This window comes from Mustelus asterias, chromosome 14, assembly GCF_964213995.1.
Source record: "Mustelus asterias chromosome 14, sMusAst1.hap1.1, whole genome shotgun sequence".
Classification (NCBI taxonomy): Eukaryota; Metazoa; Chordata; class Chondrichthyes; order Carcharhiniformes; family Triakidae; genus Mustelus; species Mustelus asterias.
Window position 1 is genome coordinate 84,864,758 of NC_135814.1, and position 18,753 is coordinate 84,883,510.

Sequence of the window (18,753 nt, forward strand, 5' to 3'; positions counted from 1 at the left end):
AAAATCTTCAATGTCGCTTTTTTTTGCAGCAATACATTTTTATGGTATCTGATAGACATGATTTGTTTTCTTCCAGAAAGCCACTTGAAGGATAGAGCTGAAGCCAATTGTTACACATTTCTTCTAAAAACTTTTTTTTTTACAGAGATAGATATAGCAATCATGCACTTCCTGACCTAAGAAACGCCATTTCAATCTGTGTCTATTATAGGGACACAGGTGAATCCTGAGTTAATGCCCATCTCTTCCATACAATTAACTACAATTAATCAACAATCGACAGATTCCTTTCTCTCTCAATAAAAATAAAAAGAAGAGTAGATATGGTCAACCAGAATTTCAAAATGCAATTATTTTGTGCCTTTGGAGTTACTCCATGATTGGAGTGACACTCTCTGAATAACATTGTTGATTTAAAGTTATTCCAAAAGTACTTGCTATCTAATCTAATATCTTTGAAAGCCCCACAAACCTGGCTCCCAAATTTAAATTCAACTCTGATCTTATTAGTAATATATTTCTCATTTCACAGTCTCATCCCATAAGAAATCACCTTTTGCTTCATGATACCAATAAAACCTTGTGGGGTTTGCATTTAGCTGAACAAAACCTATTTTCAGCAAAGCAGATCTCACTTAACATTCCACATCTTAGAAATATAATTTAGGTAATAGACATATTTGTTGAAGCTTTTAATTTTCTTTGTGTGTTTACTGCCTCTTTTGGAGATTTCTGAAACACTTCTTTCTGAAACATATCGCCCTGAATATTGATTAATGTACAGTTCTGTGGCAATAAGAGTAAAAGGATTTTGAAGATTACTTTTTCAACTATGGGAGAGTCCAATCTTAACATCTGTATCACCCAATCACTCTTTAAAACTCCGAAAAACTAGTCTAGCTTTCACCTTATAAGTCCCATCTGTGAGGACTTTGTGGGCACGAATGTGACAAACTGGTTTCCCCTTATCTGGTCAGAAAAAAATCCAAACTCCAAATTCACTTTGTTTTGTCCCTCTCTTAATAGTTTATCTTCAAAGTTTATTGATGGTCACCAGAACCTCACACTTTTGTTCTGTGGCCTTTAATTCATTGTGTAATCTATTAAAACCATGGTCTCTCCTTGCACATTTATGTCTTGTCTGGTTTATTACTTCAAGATCTCTTTGAACAATCAGAATCTCAGTATGTGATCATTTTCTGATGCAGGTGCCACTTCCAGATCCATCATCAGGAAAATAGGAGGCGGAGCTGGCACTTTGAGCCTGCTTTGTCAAATAAAATAACCATGCCTGACCACCTCTCTCAATGCCATACTCCCGCGCTCTTCCCTAGATGCCTTTAGAGTCTAGAAATCTATCTGTTTCCTTCTTAAGTATATTCAGAGCCTTGGCCTTCACAGATTTCTGTGGTAGAGAATTCCACAGGTTCAACACCCTCTTGAATGAAGAGGTTCCTCCTCCTTTCAGTCGTAAATGGCCTATCTCGTATCCTGAGACTGTAACCCCCCACCAGCCAGAGGGAACAACATCCCTGCATCAAGTCTGTCCAGCCCTGTCAGAATTTTATGTTTCAATGAGATTTCCTCTCATTCTAACTTCCAGTGAATAGAGGCAGAATCGATCCAATCTCTCGTTGCGTGACGATTCTGCCATCCCAGGAATCAGTCTGCAGAACCTTCGCTGCTCTCCCCTCAGGACAAATATATCCTTTCTTAGGTAAGAAGACCAAAACTGCACGCACTATTTCAGGTGTGGCCTCACCAAGGCCCTGTACAGTTCAGCTGTCGTACTATATCCTTGCTCCTTTAAGTTCTCTTGCAATGAAGGTCAAAATACCATTTGCTGCCTTAACTGCTTGCTGTACGTGCATGTTTGTTTTTAATGATTGGTGTACAAGAACATCTAGGTCCCTTTGTATGTCAACATTTCCCTATCAATCACCATTTAAATAATACACTGCCATTCTGTTTTCCTACCGAAGTGGATAACTTCACATTTATCCACCATATGCATCTGTCATGTATTCGCCCACTCAACTTGTTTAAATCACCTTGAAGCCTCTTAACATCCTCCTCACCTCTCATGTTCCGACCAAGTTCTGTGGCGTCAGGAAACTTGGAACTGTAACATTTGGTTCCTTCATCCAAATCATTGATGTATGTAGTGAATAGCTGGGGCCCAAGCACTGATCCTAGAGGGGACCCCAATAGTCATTGCTTGTCACTCCAAAAAAGACTCACTTATTCCTATTCTGTTTCCTGCCTGCTAACCAATTTTCAATCTATGCCACTGTATTGCCCCCAATCCCTTGTGCTTTAGTTTTGCACACTGACCTCTTTTGTGGGACTTTTTCAAAAGCTTTCTGAAAATCCAAATACACCACATCCACTGGTTCATCCTTATCAATTCTACTAGTTACACCCTCAAAAATCTCTAGTAGATTTGTAAAACATGATTTCCCTTTCATAAATCCATGTTGACTTTGTCTAATCCTGTTGATATTTTCTTGGTGCCTGTTATTATATCCTTTATAATAGACTCTAGCATTTTCCCTGCTACTGAAGTTAGGCTGAAAAATCTGTAATTTCCTGTTTTCACCCTCTGCTTTTTTTAAGTAGTGGGGATGCATTTGCCACCCTCCAATCTCAGGTCTAAACCAGATCTCTTTGAATTTTCTCCAAGACCACAGCCATAATGAAAGCCCGTCTTCTTGCATGCTGTAAAGCATTCCGACATGAAGAAAAAAATGAACAAATTGTAGTACCTTCCAGAGCAGAAGAACTGTCTCACAACACAGAAGGCAACTTGGGATTTTAACACTGACTTATTTCATAGTGGTTATATCCTCCCAGCTATCTGGAGTGAATTTTTTGTATGAACCTCTATGCAAGGGTGGTTGTCAACTTGTAGTCAAACTGACCAGCAAATGAATCGTTCCACATCTTCTTTTTCTGAAAGGATTTTCAGCTGCAGTATTCATGACCATAAGATGTCCATTTTCTCACACCTGTCTTTAACTAGTCACTGGCAAATTGCCCTCCATTATCAGTCAGAAACTTTGCTGGTGTTCGATGTGTAGTCCCTATCCATTTTTCATGACTTAGTCTATAATGACCCTTTTGTCTTTGCTATGTATTATTGTAAACACAATCATGTCTACAAAATGTAGGAAACTGGAGTAATGCTGAAAAAATACAGTTTGTTGAAGCGTTTCATCTTGCACTCGTCAGGACAATCATAAGAATACCAATGTCAGGGGAAACAGCAACTTTATACTGAATGAGTAGAGGCTGATGCTTCGTTGGCAATTGGGTCTAATTGGTAGAGTATTGCCATCGAGAATGCACCAGTTGAATGTGACTGACAATTAGCTGCCAAGCATTGTTTGAAATTTAAACCAAGCAGCTTGACTCTGGTCAAGGCTTTGCCCTGTTGTTAAGCTGAAAAAGGTGCATCGTGTATACATGTCTTCCTCACTGAGTGAGGGTACATATGGGCTGCCCAAGATACACAGAAGTTATATTACTTTACGTCCTATCTAATCTATGACCGGTTCTGCACAACATAAATTAGCCAAGTGATTAGATGAATTATTACAACAAATTTTAATTGCTTTTCCACATACACAGTGAAGGATTCCTTCACATTGCGAAGACTATACAGGATTTGCCTACTGTAGGAGCGTTTTCAGAGACTATGTATTATGCTGGCTTTCAGGTGGAGGATTTCCTCTCTTAGTTACGGCTCAGCTAACAGAAAGACTCACGGAGACAAGTGCTATGGTAAAAGACAGTTCTTGATTTTCCAAGCTTGGTCAACCGACAAGAGTGAGAGATTTGGGGCAGTTCTAAATCTGCTCTGAAATTACATCACTCTCAGTATTACAATTATACAATTTTTGAAAGTAATTTGTCCACCCCTTGCTCACCACAGCTCAGTATGAGCCAATCGTAATTAGTATAGATTATTTACTTTGGCCAATGACATTTACCGTCTGACAGCATGGGACTACATGATCAGTCCACGGACTTTGAGAGCCTTTATCACAGTCTGCTGACACTTTCCAGACCCTCTTATCTAATACAATGTATATCCATTCCATTAGAACTGTCTGTGACCCCTGGTGTGTCCTCAGTTAGTGAATATCCTATTCATTAGGACTGTCTGGCCCATGATAAGAATTGCTCTTCCCTTTGCTCAGTAGCGGCATTGTTCTGCAGAATGTTGTTCCTTTTACTTAACTACGTCCCATCATGCCTTGGGGCAGTGTGTCATGAACCAAGGTATATGCTTTTAATACAGAATATGTTTTCAAAAATGCATGTCTAAGTTCTCTAACAGTGGTGATGTGGGGATGCCGGTGTTGGACTGGGGTGGGCACAGTAAGAAGTCTCTCAACACCTGGTTAAAGTCCAACAGGTTTATTTGAAATCATGAGCTTTCAGAGCGCTGCACCTTCCTCAGGTGAGTGAGTCACCTGAGGAAGGAGCAGCACTCCGAAAGTTCGTGATTCCAAATAAATCTTGTTGGATTTTAACCTGGTGTTGTTTCTTATCATCGTTCTCCTCATGTTTTTTTAATTAAGTCAGTCTCTACCTTCCAAAGATGTTCAATGTCACGGGTCTGATTTTTAAATTTATTCCAATTTACCTTAAGGCGAGGGATTTGTGCTAACTCCTTTTGCACGTATTCCCACAGCTGTTGGTCATTATTAGTCCAGTAGAGGTCGTCTTTCTCTTCTGGGAGAATCTCACGATCGCCAATCATTATAGGCTTGCTTAAATTGGTTAAATCACATTGTGACCCGGGAGGGTGCAGCTCATTCTTCCTTTTTGATACTGTCTATAGGATGTAACATGATAAATGGTGTCCTGTAGAACAGCATAATTTACCACATGGCTCTTGGCCCATCAGGACAGAGTACAGTTGTCATAGGGTTCGTCCCCACACTTCAGTCTGTCTCTGATCTTGTACTCCGGGCACAGCCAATTTCCATTATGACCAGTCTTACATCTATCCTTGTTCAGGATATATAGAATCCTATTTATCTATGCTGCTTCCATGGGCAGATCCTTTAATTTGGCTTCAACTCCGTGTTCATAATATCCCAAATTCCTTACTTGCATTATAAGATGTGTGCTGTTGTCCCCTGTGTGGGGAATGTGCAACATCATACCTACGAGTAGGTGTTTGTTCTGCATCTGAAGTGGCACTCTCGTAGTTAATATCAATTCTCTCATAGTCTGTGGGTCATGGTGGTCAGCCTTCATCCAGGTTATTAATTGGTCGTTGGAGATCCAATTCTATGACACTCCAGCTGTAAGAAGCTGGCCTGCACTTCTTGCACCATGAAGCCAATAGACATTGAGCATACTTGGAGCCTATGGGTAACTTCTGAAAGGTCTCCTTGTCTATCTATGAGAGCACTAATTGTGTCCTGAAAAGGTTGTGTTGCTTCTATCCCATGTTGCAACAACTCGGTGCCTTTCCTCTCTATCTTGGCTGACTCCATATCGTCCTCATGCATGTTGTATATAATTGAAGCTAACTGTTCTCTCATTCATGTCACCTCCTCCTGCATTCCGGCTATGTCTGATGAGTTAACGGTGGACATACCTGCCCCATGTGCTCCTGCAGCCAGAGCCAGTATATCCCTTTTCTCATGCCTCCATAGTCCAGTTCCCTGCACTATGTTCTTGAGCATAAGTTCAAACAATGACTGCCCTTGATAAAGCCTGGGAGACTCAGACTGCCTAAATTGACTAGGACCTCCACATGTCTATACCCTGGAATTAGGGTAACCACACACTTAATGGGGACCATTACCAATCCGTGCCCAGTGGTTAAATTTGACAATGGGCGATCGGTACTCGGGTCCTCATTACCTGCCTGGATCGTTGTTCTCCCCTTTGTACATATAAAGGGTTTTCCAGGCCCTTGGCCCACCTCCTAGCACCCTTTGACATGATACTTCTACCTTCCAACATTTTAAGACTCGTCTCATGTCTGTACAATCCCTATGGTCCCATTCAGGGATCTTGCGTCGGTTTGCAACCTTGAACTCGTTGCCCTCTTCCATAATTCAGCCATTGTGTTTGATCTCCACCCTTTCACAGTCCTACTATCTTGTGTGGTGCCAAGGCACCTCGCAATTAATCGGCCCAGGCACTCAATCTACAATACCCCTCTGGTATCATATTAATGACATGATTATGGCAATGTCCCACTGTTTGCCCCACGGGTCCCATACGATTATGTCCTTTAGTTGTTGACCAGTATCCTCTTTGCTAGAGTACCTTGGAACAAAGGGGTAAATGACATTAATATTTACAGATTCGCGTAGCAACCACAGTACATTCAGGTACATGCCAGTTATCCAATGTTGTTCAGTTGATCCATCTGATGAGATCCTATTCGGTGAAGTGGCAGATGTTGAGGGCCCCCAGGTAGTCGCAGTATAATGTAGGTAGCAGTATAATGTAGGTATGAATAAAACACCTTCTGGCTCTCAATTAGTATTACATTAATCGCCCCATTTCTATCTTTTCCCTGCTCACGTTCTCTTGGTTCCTTTGTCCCATGACCTGGGCTACTCCAGTGGCCCATTTATACTTTCCTTTCACTAGATATACATCAGTGCCAAGTCAAAACATTCCAATTATTTGAATTGCACTCAATTTCCAAATTCCCTTTTGCTGTTTAAATTCCGGTCTCTATCTTCTCAATTCCTTAATTCTATTTAGTTTGCTCCATAACATCTTCAAAACAGAAATCAAGCCTTTCCATATGATTCCAGACAGTAACCTATTTTGATTGCTCATTCTTTGTCTTAGATAGCATCAAGTTAAGGTAGCTGTTTACAGCACATTTTCCTATGTCAGAGTTGTCCCAAATTCAGAAAACAGTGTTGTGGGCTTTCAAATATCCATTAGTGCCTATTTATGTTAAAAAAAACTTTGTTCCTGCATCCATAACTACCAACCAAACCGTGTTTTTTTCTCTCTCGTCGAATCCCTTTAAATGTCTCTTTTATCACCATTGTCATTCTCATTATCCATCAAATGAATCCCACCTTTAATTTTGTCCTATCTTGTTCAACTATCAGCTTTCCGAGAACGTCTCTTCTATCACCCTGTTCACATCCTCACATCTCATCTGCACATCACATATGAGGTCCTTTCCTTCAATGTTCATCTATCCCACTGGGTTATTTTCCCATCTCTATAATAAACTGCCAGTTTAGTGGTAGGAGCAGACTTTCCCATTGAGCCCGCCTCGCATCTGATACAGTTTTCAATCTTCCCATATTCAGGATTTGTCCCAGGATGTGCTCTGAGTTCAGAACCACTTCTCCCAGCATTGTGATCGGTTCACTAACTTTGAACACCCAAACCACACAGTCCAACTAGAATGGTGTTGGGTCACTATGGCAGTGTAATAGTTTCCATCATTATCGGACAGCCCTAAAGCTAAAAGTTGTTCAATATTGGTGTAACTCCTCTCTAGATGCCCCCCCCCCTTACAAGATTTTGATTCAGGCTGATAACTTATGCTATATTGAAAATCTACAAATAAATTCTTGAAGCTCTGCAAATTTTGCTTTATTAGCAGTTACCTGAAAAACAAAAGCACGAAGATCCATCCTGCTCAAGATAGAATGGATTAATTAGTCTGAGCATATCTGAAAATTCAAAACTTTAAAATTTTGCAGTTAACAACAATGGTTAATTTTCTGCTAGTTTCAAAAGGGACGAAGTCAAGTTCTCAAATGGACATCATTACGTTGTCACTCTTTTTTAAAGTCTAGCAAGCATTCTGGACCCAGGATTAATTCCTTTCTCAGAATTTAATTCAAGAATGATCTTTTCGTTGCCAATTGTATCAGGAATATATATTTGAACCTGACAAGAAGTTTTGATCCAAGATCAATCCAACACAGGTTTTTTATAATCACTTCAAATATCCCAAATTTTAATTAACCCAATAAATTAAGACTGTCATATTTTCACACTTATTCCACATCTCTCCAGCCTATGCTTAAAATTTCCTCATTTAATTGCTTCCCATAAATCTGCCATAATAAACTAACACAGGCACAAGTTTTAGAGTGATTTAAAATCAAATCAACTGTTTGTTGAAATAGTTAACTTCCCTACAGACCCCAAATAAAACTTAGCACGCAATATAGAGATAGGCACAGCTCATAAATTTTAACAAGCCACTTTCCACTTCCAGCTTCTTAAAGTGACAGAGCTCGAAATCTCTATCAAATTAAAAAATAAAAATAAAATTCATAATCTCAAATGTAAATGAATCCTTAATTAACAAATTCGGAACAGAAATGGTGAAATCTCTACTAGTTAAAAGCACAAGAGATAAAACAAATTCCAAAGTGATGCCATCACAATTTCTTCAGACTCAGACAAAGGAACAAAAACATGGTTCCCTCCAAGATTTAAATCCTTTCGTATCATAATTTGAAGCCAGGATTATTCAAAGTTCAAATTGTTTATTTCAAACTCCAATTTATGTACTTTGAATTTAAAATTTCAATTTACTTTCCAAAAATTGTGTTCAAAGTAATTTCTCACTCATTCAATATTATATCGTAGAAATCATAGAAACCCTACAGTACAGAAAGAGGCCATTCGGCCCATCGAGTCTGCACCGACCACAATCCCACCCAGGCCCTACCCCCATATCCCTACATATTTTACCCACTAATCCCTCTAATCTCCACATCCCAGGACACTAAGGGGCAATTTTAGCATGGCCAATCAACCTAATCCGCACATCTTTGGACTGTGGGAGGAAACCGGAGCACCCGGAGGAAACCCACGCAGACACGAGGAGAATGTGCAAACTCCACACAGACAGTGACCCAAGTCGGGAATCGAACCCAGGTCCCTGGAGCTGTGAAGCAGCAGTGCTAACCACTGTGCTACCGTGCATATTATATATGTATGTATACCCTATATCTCGTGAGAACAACCATGGCCATCTATTATACTCAAGATCAAGGAATTTCAAAAACTTCTCTTATTTCAATTTACACTTTAATCCAATCCAATTCCCATTTGATTTTAAACTCTGTAAAATCACAGTTAGGGGACGAACATTAAAGCAAACAACATGACAAAAGCATCCACACAAATACTTTATTAAACATACACAAACGCAAATGGAAGCTTCCAACATTCATTCCACAGCATTTTTCTTTCATTCATTCTCAGCATTCTAAACTGGAATGAAAATAAAACGTTCAAAAGCAAGAGTAAATTCAATAAATTTTAAACTTAAATTTTAACAGTTTTAACATTTTCTCAGCCCCCTTGAAGTTAAACCAAAGTGTATAGCATTGCATTTATTGCCCGCAATAAATACTCTACAAGAACAACAATGACTTTAACAACTCCTGTTCTCAATCTAATGCAACAACAACCACCTACATTCAACAAGCAACTAGACCACACGAACTCACTGAAATACCAAAATACTCAAATTATCAGCTCAACTTCAGGTCTTTTTGAATCAGATCATTTTTTTGCATCTTGCCAATTAATTCACCATATTTCCCTGTCCAGGTGAGAGAACATTGTTCCTTTCTCTCTCAATTCTGTAATATCACACTGCACACTAAACCCCCCCCCCCTCCCCCATATTAAAAGCAAAGTGCCCCTTGGGATTCTTTGTGATGTTGGTGAGGGTTTGTGCTCCTCCATACTCCACATGGTCTGTTTTTAGTCTGTCCCAGCCACCAGGCTTTTTGGCTTCAGGAGATTTCAAATCAAATGCCCTTTCTATAATTTTCTTTATTAATTTGCTATGCTCAATTATTATTGTTTGTAATAAAATTGCCTTTGGGTCCCCCCTGGAGATCCTCTGCTTTTAGACCGGCTGTCATCAGTCCGTTGCATGGCTCTATCCCTTAATGTCTTTTCTTTCATGCGGCATAATTTTCACTCTGCTAATCGGGGCGGTACAAAAGTCCATCTTTGTTCCCCCTCCCATTAAGCATGGCACGAAAGCTCTAATTCTCCTTTTGTGTGGTGTTTTTCTTGCTCTACTAACCGGGGTAGATCAAAAGTCAGTCTTTGCTCTTCCCCTCATTAAGCACGGCGTATTTAGTCAGTAATACCTGAGTCCGCAGCTCCTTAATTATTGCTAGGGTCACTCAGCTTATGGTTCCGGCATCCTGATACGTGATTCCTCTGACTACTGGGTGGTAAACAAAATTGTACTCACCCACATAGGAGACATATCCTGCCACTGGAATCTGGTGAATTATCCTACTCTTAGCACAAATCTGTAGGAGCGTTTTCAGAGACTATGTATTATGCTGACTTTCAAGTGGAGGATTTCCTCTCTTAATTACAACTCAGTTAACACAAAGACTCGCAGAGACAAGTGCTCTGGTGAAAGAAGTTTCTTTATTTTCCGAGCTTGGTCAACGTATGAGGGAAAGAGATTTGGGGCAGTTCCAAATCTACTCTAAAATTGCATCACTCTCAGTATTACAATTATACAATTTTCCAAAGTCATTTGCCCACCCCTTGCTCACCCCAGCCGGTTACACGCCAATCATTATTAGCATAGATTATTTACCTTGGCCAATAACATTTACCATTTGACAGCATGGGACTACGTGATTAGTTTGTGGACTTTGAAAGTCTTTCTCACAGTCTCCCAACACTTTCCAGACCCTCTTATCTGGTGCAATGTGTATCCTATTCATTAGAACTGTCTGGGACCCCTGATGTGCCTTGGTTAGTGAATATCCTATTTATTAGGACTGTCTGGCCCTTGATAAGAATTGCTCTTCCCTTTGCTCAGTAGCTGCATTGTTCTGAGGAACGTGGTTCTTTTTACTTAACTACATCCCATCATGGCTTAGAGCGTTGTGTCATTAACCAAGGTTTATGCTTTTAATACCAAGTATGTTTTCAAAAATGCATGTCTGAATTCTCTAACAGTGGTTATATGTGCCCCTATGCAAACAGTATTTTTCAGGCACTTTGTAACTTCTCCATACTCTATTCACTCTGATCTGATCAACCCAAATCTGTTAGTCTTTTAATCCCAAGTTATTCTAAATTCCCTCTTACACCTATTGATAACAATGCTCTATCAATGTGCCCATTTGACATTGCTAGCCTGTTTACCAATGTTCCACTTAAGGAAGCCACAGACATTTGTGCAGCAGCACTATATCATGCCGGTCTAAACCCTTCATTTGCTCGATTCAGTATTCATTCAACTCATGCATTTGAGTCCAGTTTTAATGAGATCGTGTATGCCCAAATATATGGTCTTGACATGGGATCCCATTTAGCCCAGCTTTCGTAAACATCTTGTTCCATTAGAAATGTGTCTTTGATGGAATGAAGCGTAAATAATCCCGTCCTTTGCATATTTCCAATATTTGGATAGATTTGCTATATTTAACTCTGCAGTTGCATGCAATAATTTCCATAGAATCATAAAATCCCTATAGTGCAGAAAGAGGCAATTTGGCCCATTGAGTGTGCACCGAATCTCCGAAAGAGCATCCCACCCAGGCCTTCCCCTCCACCCTATCCCTGTGACCCCATGCATTTACCATGACTAATCCACCTAACCTACACACCTTTGAATACGGATGGGAAATTTAGCATGGCCAATCCACCTAACCTGCACATCTTTGGGCTCTGGGAGGAAACTGGAGACCTGCAGGTAACCCACGCAGACAAGGGGAGAATGTGCAAACTCCACACAGACAAGGCCAGAATCGAACCCGGGTCCCTGGAGCTATGAGGCAGCAGCACTAACCATTGTGCCACTCTTGCATTTCTTAATGGGCTCTATCCTGTGCTCAAATTCACCTTTGAAATGGAGCAGTCAAATTAACTCCCTTTCCTTGATGTATTAGCTGAGAAATCCTTGAGGGCCTCCTGCTCCTCAGCTTCTCAACTAATAGGTGGTTGCAGGGACTGTCACCAAATAATAGCCAGGTCATAAAGAATGCGGATTCTAATATAAATCTTTGATCCACTTAGCCGAATATGACAGGACTGCTCCAGAGTACTCATTCAGGGAGGGGAATGCCTTTTGGTTTAGGAAAATGGCAGCGTTGACACGAGACATGCTTAAAGCAATGTGCTTGTCATCAAGAACAGCTTGCACCAAAGAGAAGTCTGAGGAAAGCTTTGTGCCCACTTTGCCTGCTGGCCTCTGGTGAGGGAATGAGATAAAGCCATCTTTCTTTTGATAGAGGGCCTCCGGGACTTCCCTTATTCAGCATTGTGCTGCGACTTCAGAGATGCTGGTTTAAATTTCAAGCAGCAGCCTGGAAGGAAGCAGATGCATAAAAGCTCATAGCCAAGGTCACTTTGACAGCCACATGCATTTGCGGTTTTTGCCTTGCTTTGAGGTTGTAGTTGACAGATTTCAATCACAATCTCTTAATGAAAGAAAAATGTTCATGCATTAGTTGTTTCTGAAGTTCAATCAAAACATTGTAGCTCTTGTGGCTAAAAGGATCAAGGAATATGGGGGAAGGCGGGATCAGGATATTGAATTTGATGATCAGCCATAATTATAAGGACAGAATGGCCTATTCCTGCTTCTATTTTCTATGTTTCAGGTAAGATAATTGTTTGTGACTTAGAAACAGCAGAGCCTCAGTGGTATGTATCATCTTGATCTGTAAAGGGTCCCTGGAAAAGCTTGTGATGTGTGTGGCATGAAAGATGTGGGAGGCTTTGGAACCATATGACGTCCAGGACAAGTCACATCTGGCATGAAGTGCCAGAGGTTAGCTGTCCTTGAACAACAGGTGGCTGATTTGGAGCAACGACGTTCTTCACTGCACAGCAAAGAAGAGGGAGAGAGGTTTCTGGAACGGTCGTCCCAGAGGGTGGTCATTCCACATCGTGATAGGCAGGCAAGGAGGTGTATAGGGAGGGCAGGAGAGTGGATAACCATTCGTCAAAAGGAAAAGAGACAACAGGTTCAGGAAACCCAGGACATTTAATGCGGTGCCACATAGCAGGTTGGTTAGCAAACTAGAAATGTTTGAGATTGATGGGTCCTTGGCCTCATGGATTAGAAGTTGGTTAAGAGATAGGAAATAGAGGGTAGGTATCGGTGGACATTTCTCAGACTGGAGATGAGTTGACAGTGGTGTTCCCCAGAGACCAGTGCTGGGACACTTGCTTTTAGATTTAGATATTGATATAAATGATTTATAAATGGGTGTTCAGGGCAAAATCTCTAAATTTGCAGATGATACTAAGATCGGAAGACTAGTGATTTGTGAGGATGACGCTGAGTGACTTCAGAGGGACATGGACAAGTTGGCCAAATGGGCGGACACCTGGCAGATGAATTTCAATGCAGTGACATGTGGGGTAATGCATCCTGGTAGAAGAAACATGGGGGGACAATACAGACACAATGGTACACCTTTTGAGGGGAGCAGAGGGTCTTGGGGTTCAAGTGCATAATTCTCTGAAGATGGCCAGGCAAATTGAAGCTGTTGTTAAGAAGGCTTATAGGATCCTTGGGTTTAGAAACGGAGGCATAGAATATAAAAGCAAGGAAGTGATGCTGCACATCTATAAGTCATTGGTCACACCACATTTGGAGTATTGTGTTCAGTTCTGGGCACCTTATTTAAGGAAGAATGTTAAAGCCGTAGAGAGAATGCAAAGGAGATTTACTATAATGATACCAGAAAAGTGGAATTTTAGATACAAGGGAAGAGTAGAAAAATTGGGTTTCTTCTCCTTGGAGCAGAGATGATTAAGAGGCGACACAATTTTGACAGGGTAAAGGATATTCTGCTCCACTAGATGGTATGTCAGTGACAAGGAGTCATAATTTCAAGATGGTAAGCAAGAGAGCTAGGAGTGAAATGAAGAGAAACTTCTTTAAAGTTTAAGATTATTTATTACTGTCACAGGTAGGCTTACATTAACACTGCAATGAAGTTACTGTGAAAATCCCCTAGTCGCCACACTCCAGCGCCTGTTTGGGTACACTGAGGGAGAAATTAGCATGGCCAATGCACCTAACCCGCACGTCTTTCAAACTATGGGGGGGGGGGGGAGAAACTGGAATACCCGGAGGAAACCCACACAGACACGAGGAGAATGTGCAGACTCCGCACAAACAATGATCCAAACCGGGAATCCAACCCGAATCCCTGATGCTATGAGGCAGCGGTGCTAACCACTGTGCCACGGTGCTGCCTCAGAGAGTTGCTCAAAGAGTTGTTGGAATTTGGAATGTGCTGCCTGAGAGTGGTGGAGACGGATTCCATAGGCAGTTTCAAAAGAGAGCTGGATACATGTGTGAAAGTGATGGACTTAGAGGGCTACAGAGATAGGGCTGGGGAATGGGGCAAGCTGGGTAGCTCTTTCTGAACCGTGCAGACACAATGGACCGAATGGCCTCCTTCTGTGCTGTAAAATTCTATAATGCTGAGAGAATTCCTCCTTGAACATTCATAGCAGATAAAGTTCCTGCCAAGAGTCTTTCTCTTTGTGCACTCCTTTCTCCTCCATCAACTTCTCCTTCGCTGCATGGCCTCTGATTCCTCAATTGCAGGTGTAAGGCCTACTGGATCACCCATGCCTGGAAGCAACTAGTTTCTGCACAAACGTTTAAACCACCGATCAGCTAGAGCACTTCCTGTAGAATATTGAAACAATAGGAATGCTCAACAAATTAGTAGAGTTGCTTGATTTTAAAAAAAAAACAACTTGGCAACTCTCCTGTAAGTAGTTAAACCCTTTATTTAGCACAGGTATGTTCAGCAGTGGGTGGTTAAGAGACTCCCTGTGCATGTGTGTAGCAACTAACTTTATATCATTTTCTTTTTAACCTTGTGGCGTAAGAAAATAATTATAGAGAAAAGCTAGTTATCATGCGACTATGGAACAAAGATGGAGAAATTAACTAAATGATGAGAAATGGCAGAAAATTTGCTCACCGAGTAACAAGTAATGTTTGTAGTTGAACACTGTGAGCTGCCAGGATGCAAGTCCTCCCGGTTTGAGGATAACATGCTGGAATCAGCCTGCCTGATCAACCTCCTGAATTTCCATTCTTTACACGGCAAGTCAAGAGGAACATTCCCCATTTGCCACAATGAATGAAGCTTAAGCAACACTCAAGAAACTTGCCATCATCCAGGACAAAGCAGCCCTCTTGATTGGCACCCCATCCATCACCTTAAAAATTCAAGCCCTGCATCACAGGTGCACAGAAGCAGCAGTGTGAACCATCTGTAAGATGTACTGCAGCAGCTCATCAAGGCTTCTTCAATAGCACTTTCTAAACTTCAGATCTACTGCAGGCAGTCTTCAGACTTTCGACACAGTTGCTTCCTGGAAACAACACCATAAGTCGAGCTGCCGTGAGTCAAAGAACAATACAGCACAGGAACAGGCCCTTTGGCCCTCCAAGCCCGCGCCGCTCCCTGGTCCAAACCAGACCATTCTTTTGTATCCCTCCATTCCCACTCCGTTCATGTGGCTATCTAGATAAGTCTTAAACGTTCCCAGTGTGTCCGCCTCCACCACCTTGCCCGGCAGCGCATTCCAGGCCCCCACCACCCTCTGTGTAAAATACGTCCTTCTGATATCCGTGTTAAACCTCCCCCCCCCCCCCCCCCCTCACCTTGAACCTATGACCCCTCGTGAACGTCACCACCGACCTGGGAAAAAGCTTCCCACCGTTCACCCTATCTATGCCTTTCATAATTTTATACATCTCTATTAGGTCACCCCTCATCCTCCGTCTTTCCAGTGAGAACAACCCCAGTTTACCCAATCTCTTCTCATAACTAAGCCCTTCCATACCAGGCAACATCCTAGTAAACCTCCTCTGCACTCTCTCTAAAGCCTCCACGTCCTTCTGGTAGTGTGGCGACCAGAAGGACGTGAAGTTGGAACCAATTTCTCCAATGGAACAATGTTAAAAATGGGGTTTGGTTCGATCAGCAGGGCAAGGCAGCATTTATTACCAGCAAATTATGACCTAATTTCTTGTGGGTTTTAGATGTTTGTCCTGATGCATTCAGATTTTTGCCAGCGGTCCACGGCTACTGTTCTTCCATTGCGACCTTCCAGCCCAGAGTTATGACCTGGTGAGTGAAGGGTGCAGGAGACCTGGTGTTTTGGCAAAAGGTTTCACAACTTGCCTGGGCTCATTCAAAACATATCAAATTTATAAATCATAATTATAAAAATATAAAACATGGACTGGTTGTTGCATCATAAACTCGAAACTGATTGGTAAATTCAAAACAGGATATTCATTTTTAAATGTTGTAAGTGATGTTTGCCGTATCTCAAACAACATAAAGTCAAGGGCTGCCTGTGTCTAGAAATGATGTGGAGATGCCGGCGTTGGACTGGGGTAAGCACAGTAAGAAGTCTCACAACACCAGGTTAAAGTCCAACGGGTTTATTTGGTAGCAAATACCATAAGCTTTTGGAGCACTGCTCCTTCGTCAGATGGAGTGGACATCTGCTCTCAAACAGTGCACAGACACAGAAATCAAGTTACAGAATACTAATTAGAATGCGAATCTCTAAAGCCAACCAGGTCTTAAAGGTACAGACAATGTGGGTGGAGGGAGCATTCAACACAGGTTAAAGAGATGTGTATTGTCTCCAGACAGAACAGCTAGTGAGATTTTACAAGCCCAGGAGGCAAGCTGTGGGGGTTACTGATAATGTGACATAAATCCAACATCCCGGTTTAGGCCGTCCTCATGTGTGCGGAACTTGGCTATCAGTTTCTGCTCAGCGACTCTGCGCTGTCACGACAGCGCAGAGTCGCTGAGCAGAAACTGATAGCCAAGTTCCGCACACATGAGGACGGCCTAAACCGGGATGTTGGATTTATGTCACATTATCAGTAACCCCCACAGCTTGCCTCCTGGGCTTGTAAAATCTCACTAGCTGTTCTGTCTGGAGACAATACACATCTCTTTAACCTGTGTTGAATGCTCCCTCCACCCACATTGTCTGTACCTTTAAGACCTGGCTGGCTTTAGAGATTCGTATTCTGTAACTTGATTTCTGTGTCTGTGCACTGTTTGAGAGCAAATATCCACTCCATCTGACGAAGGAGCAGTGCTCCGAAAGCTTATGGTATTTGCTACCAAATAAACCTGTTGGACTTTAACCTGGTGTTGTGAGACTTCTTACTGTGTCTAGAAAAGCATGGGAGCACCACCTGTTAGTTCCCCAAGCCCAAGTCACACACCAGACTGATCTGGAAATATCTAGAAAGTCCGAAAGCACTCACCAACAGATTCAAGAACAGCTTCTTGCCTGCTGTCATCAGACTTTTGAATGGCCCTATCATATATTAAGCTGATCTTTCTCTTCACTCTACCTATAACTGCAACACAATATTCTGCACCCTCTCCTTTTCCTATTCCCCTACGTACTTCATGGAAGATATGTTTTGCTTGCATAGCATGCAAGAACCAATGTCTTTCACTGCATTTCAGTACATGTGACAATAAATCAAATCAAATACACTACTGTTTCTTCAGCATTTTGGTGACTATTTACATCACAAGGTCTGTAGCACTTCAAGAAGGTAGCTCACAACCACTTTCCCAGGGGCAATTAAGGATGGGCTATAAATCCTGGCCTCACCAGCTATATCCGTATCCCTGAATGAATAAAAAAAATTCATGAACAATGCCAAAAATGATTACTAGTAATATATAGCGTATTGGGTAATCTGTATCCTAGCCCTACTCTGCCCTTTATTCTGAAACAGTCATGTAGAAAGTAATAACGAAGATGCATTGAACATAGGGCCAGATCCTGTTCACATCCTATCCCAAGAGCCACCATAACATCTGTCCTTGAGACAGTTTGTCACACGTCATTGGTTGACCGCCCAATGAACGATGTTCCTCTGAAAATTGTAATTGAATTAGAGCTTTAACATACTTCCAAATGTTATATTATGTTGAGTTGCTTTTGTAATTTGTCATGACTCTTAAACAAGCAAGCTTTACTGCACTACATTTAGTGTGGTTACTGCTATGAGTGTTTTTGTAACCTGTCCCCTATTGCGGGATTCTTTGTAGAGTCTGAAATACAGATTACCCAAGGCAATTTGGCTGGTGCACCTGTGCAGATTAGTAATGTCATGCTGCTACCGCAGAGGTAATTTGTATGCGTAATGACGTGGTTGTGTATAGTGATGTTGCTACCAAAATGTACTGCTGGACTGGCCAGACAGTGCATTTATCAGTTGAAAGATAGAAGTTGTTCTAAAAATAAAAGAGGTTAAACAAAATCATCCTGTAGGGTTGCTGATCTTAAGCTTGCTGTGCGTGTCTTATTTTAATCTTGATTTTACCATGATCTCCACGAGATCTCCTACATGCACGTCAGCAGCTGAAGAGCATGACAAGAAGCTTATTGTCATTTTTTTCCCCCTGTTTCTCATTGAAAAGGACCTTTTGTAAACCACTCCTTGCAGGAAAAGCCTAAATATGTTTTAAAATGAGTAGAAGTATTTAACATGGTGTTCTGCAACAGGAAGCTAAGCTGCATTAAAGTTCTATATTCAGAATCATTTTATTTCAATTGGCCTTTTATCCACCCTGAGGAAGATTGATTAATAGAATGTATAAAACCATTGTATAATATTGAATTATATTATACAATGAATTTGCTTTCATTAGTCACATCACTTAGTCTTTTCACTCGTCTTCTGATGTGTTCCTTGTT